The sequence below is a fragment of the Physeter macrocephalus genome, chromosome 19, assembly GCF_002837175.3.
Source record: "Physeter macrocephalus isolate SW-GA chromosome 19, ASM283717v5, whole genome shotgun sequence".
Classification (NCBI taxonomy): domain Eukaryota; kingdom Metazoa; phylum Chordata; class Mammalia; order Artiodactyla; family Physeteridae; genus Physeter; species Physeter macrocephalus.
Window position 1 is genome coordinate 1,086,616 of NC_041232.1, and position 4,736 is coordinate 1,091,351.

Genomic DNA, 4,736 nt, shown 5'->3' on the forward strand with positions numbered 1-4,736 from the left:
TGGATGTTTGGTTCATTCCCAGTTTGGGAAATACTATTAATAGCACTGCTTCAAATATTCTAGTCCGTGAACTTTGGGGCACAGGTACTCCTCTCTGTCTAGGAGTAGAATTGCAGGGTCATAGTACAGACATCATGCTTAGCTTTATTGAACTCTACCCAACAGGTTTTCCAAGTTCCAGTTGTCCCACTTTTCACCAACACTCAGTAGTGTCACATAGTGGTATCTCATTGTGGCTTTAGTTTTCATTTTACTGATTCTTAATGACATTGAGCACTTTTCATATGCTTATTGGCCTTTGTCCTCTTGTGAAATATCTGTTCAAGTTTTGCCCATTTTTATATTGGATAGACTATCTTTTTTGTATTGACTTGTTGGTTTTTAAAATATGTTTATTCTGGATATGAATCCTTTGTTGAATGTATTGTGAGAATATATTTGGTGAAAAGTAGCTCTTAATTTTAATATACAATTTACCAATGTTCTCCTTTATAGTTGGCATATTTTGTTTAAGAAGTCTTTGCATATTCCAACCAAGACCATAAAGATGTTCTTCTGTGTTTTCTTCTAAAATCTTTTTTGTTTTACCTTTCACTTTTAAATCAGAAATCTTACTGAATTTATTTTTGTTACTAGTGTGAAATAGGATTTAAGGTAGAAGTTTTCTCTTATGGATTTCCAGTTGTCCCAGCATTATTTATTGAGAAAAACTATCCTCTTATGATAACAGTTTCCACCTTTGTCATGTAAAAGGTGATCGTATATGTGTGAATTTGGTTTTGGACTCTATTCTGTTTCACTGATCAGTTTATATTTCCTTGTACCAGTACCACACCATCTTAATTGTATCTTTATAATGGATCTTATCAATAACAGAATACAAGGATAGCTTTAGCTTGCTAATTGAGTTAATTGAGCAAAGTGGAGAGTGGTACATGATGAATGCATAGAGATAGGTAGGAGTGGGAGAAATCTGTTATTCTAAAGTCAGTAGAAAGCCACAAGAGGATTATATGAATGAGGTCATTTATTTTATGTTTTTAAAAGATAACCCTGATCCGGCAAGGATATAAAAGACTTGGAACAACCCTATCAACCAACTTAAACTAAATGTCATCTATAGAACACTCGCCCAACAGCAAAATGTACATTCTTCTTAGGTGTACATGAAATATTCTCCAGAATAGACCGTAGAACTAATGTCAATACAATTAAAAGGATTAAAACCATACAAAGTATTTTTCCTACCACAGTAGAATTTAATTAGAAGTCAACAGCAGAAGAAAATTTGGGAAATCCACAAATATTTGGAAATTAAACCAAAAAAAATTTTAATAACTTGTAGGTCAAAGAAGAAATCACAAGGAAGATCGGAAAATATTTTGCACTGAATGAAAATCAAAACACAACAGGATGTATGGGATGAAGCCAAAGCATTGCTTAGAGGAAAATTTTTGGCTGTAAACACCTATATTGGGAAAGAAAACAAAGATCTCAATAACCTAAGATTGCACTTAAATAATGAGGGGGTGGGAGAACTAAACCCAAAGTAAGAAGGATGGAAATAAAGATAAGAGGGGGAAATAAATGAAAGAAAACAGAGAAACAATAGAGAATATCAGTGAAATAAATCCTTTATAAAGATCAACAAAATTGACACACTTGACCAGGAAAGAAAGAAAAGACAAGTTACCAAAATGAGGAATGAAAGGAATTTACTATCAAATTTACAATATATAAATGGATTATAAGGGAATAATATGAACAATTTTATGTCAACAAATCAGACAAATGAAATGGACCAATTCCTACAAAGACAAAAGGACCCCAAATACTGAAACACTCAAGAAGAAATAGAGAATCTGAATAGTAAAGAAATTGAATTAATACTTTAAAATCTTCCAGAAAGAAAAACTCAGGCCCAGATGACTTCACTGGTGATTTCTATGAAATATTTAAAGAAGAAATAATGCCAGTCCTTCACAAACTCTTACAGAACACAAAGGAGGGACTTCCCTGGTGGTCCAGTGGTTAAGACTCTGAGCTCACAATGCAGGGGGCCTGGGTTCGATCCCTGGTCAGGGAACTAGATCCCCCATGCTTCAGTGAAGATCCTGCATGCCACAACTAAGACCTGGTGCAGCCAAATAAATAAATATTTAAAACAAAAAAGAACACAGAGGAGGAGGGAATACTTCCCAGCTCATTCTTTGAGGCCAGTATTTCCCTGATACCACCCAAAGCCAGGAAAAGACATCACAAGAAAAGAAAACTACAGACCAATATCTCATATGAATATAGAGATTAAAATCCTCAACAAAATACTAGTAAACAGAATCTAGCAGCATATAAAAAGGATTATACACCATGATTAAGTAGGATTTATTCCAGTAATGCAAGGAAGGTTTAATATCTGAAAATCAATATAACACTGTATTAATAGAATAAAGGAGAAAACAGCGTGAACATTTCAATAGATAAAGTATTTTAAATCCAACATCCCTTCATGATAAAACTCTCAACAAACTTGGGATAGAAGGGAAACTTCACTATGATCAAAAAGGCATCTACAAAAACCTACAGCTAACATCATGCTTATTGAAAGAAAATTGAGAATAAGGCACTGATATTCACTCTTGCTACTTAGGTTCTAGCCAGTGTAATCATGCAAGAAAAAGAAATAAAAGGCATTCAGATTGGAAAAGAATAAGTGAAACTGTCTTTTACTTGCAGATAACTATATATAGAAAATTCTGAAACATCCATCAAAAAACTATGAGTTCAGCAAAGTTACATAATACATGATCAATGTACAAAAACCAGTTATATTTCTATGTGCTAGTAATGAACAATTCAAAAATGATCTTAAGAAAAAAATAATAAAATGCCTAGGAATAAATCTAACAAAAAAAGTATAGGTTTTGTACACTGAAAACTATAAAATATTGCTGAGGGAAATTAAAGATCTAAGTAGAGAGACATTCCATGTCATGGATTGGGACACTCCATTATTAAGATGTCGCCTCTCCCAAATTGATCTATAGATTCAACGCAGTCTCTGTAGAATTACAGCAAGTTTTTTTGTAGAAATTGACAAACTGATGCTAAAATTTATATATTAATGCAAAGGACCCAGCATCAAGCGATTTTTAAAAAGAACAACATGGGAGGACTTAACACTTCTTGATTTCAAAACTTTCAATAAATCTACGGTAATCAAAACAGGGTGGTATTAGCCTAAAGATAGACATACAGATCAATGGAACAGAATGTAGAGTACAAAAATAAACTCATATTTAAGTCCATTGATTTTCAAGAAGGGTGCCAAGATATATAGGGAAAAGAGTCTTTTTGACAAATGGTGATGGGACAATTTTGACTCTTACCTTACACCATATGCAAAAATTAAAATGGATTCAAGACCTAATTTAAGAATGGAAACTATAACACTTTTAGAAGAAAACAGGGAAAAGTCTTCATGACCTTGGGTTAGTCAGATTTCTTAGATATAATACCAAAAGCATCCATTAAAAAATTGATAAATTGGACTTTGTCAAAATTAAAAACTTTGTGCATTAAAAGACACCATTAAGAAAATGGATAGACAACATACAGAATGGGAAAAAATATTTGCAAATCATATTTGTGATAAAGGACATGTATCCAGAATATACAAAGAACTCTTAAAACTCAACAATAAGGCAAACAATCCAGTTTACAAATGGGAAAATATTTGAATAGACATTTACAAAAGAAGACAGACAAATGGCTAAAAAGCACAGGGAAAAAAATGATCATAATTAGTCATTCAGAAATCCAAATTAAAACCACAACACAATACCACTTTTCATCCACTAAAATGACATGACCAAAATGAACAGAATATAGCAAGTGTTGGGGAGGGTGTGATGAAAAGGGGGTCTCATACGTCGCTGGTAAAGATGTGAAACAGCGCAGCCACTTTGGAAAGCAGTTTGACATTTTCTTAAAATTTAAACATAAATTCACCCTATGACCCAGAACTTCTGTCCGCCCAAGAGAAATGAAAGCATATGTCCACATAAAGACTTGTATGTGAATGTTCACAGCATTATTTGTAGCAGCTAAAATGTGGAAACAATCCGCATGTCTATCAACTGGCGAATGGATAAACAAAATGTGGTCTATCTTTACGATGGAATATTCAGCAACAAAAAGAAATGACCTTCTTATACATGATACAAGATAGATGAACCTCAAAAATAGTATGTTAAATGAAAGAAGTCAGATTCAAAAGATTATATATTGTCTGATTCCATGCACCTGAATGACCTCTGTGGAGCAGAGGTCAGCAAACCTTTTCAATAAAGGGCAGTGTAGTAAATATTACAAGCTGTGTGGTCCATGTGATCTCTGTTATACATATGTATAGATAGATATAGATACATAGATATATTCAACTTTCTTATTAAAAATATTATATATTCAACTTTAGTGATTGTACAAATTTACACACTACCAGGAGTAACTATCTGGGAATAATGACACTTTTACTTTTTTCTGATCTTTATTTCTTTTTCTCACCCTATTATAACATCTAGGGTGCACAGTACAATGCTGCACAAAAGTGGTGATAGCATATAACAGTCTATATTTCACCGTTATATAAGATATAACTAGTTTTTCAGGACTTTTGGAAATTTTTGCCTACCACGGGAGAAATAAGTATTTTTTATCTAGTGAAATGACAAATAAAT

General features: G+C 32.9%; 1 non-coding gene across 1 annotated transcript; it reads left to right on the forward strand.

The window, feature by feature from the left end:
- Positions 1-2,013: 2,013 nt before the first annotated feature.
- On the forward strand, positions 2,014-2,086 carry TRNAV-CAC (transfer RNA valine (anticodon CAC)). The gene has a single exon. It is a non-coding gene; the product is annotated as a tRNA-Val (tRNA).
- Positions 2,087-4,736: the final 2,650 nt, after the last annotated feature.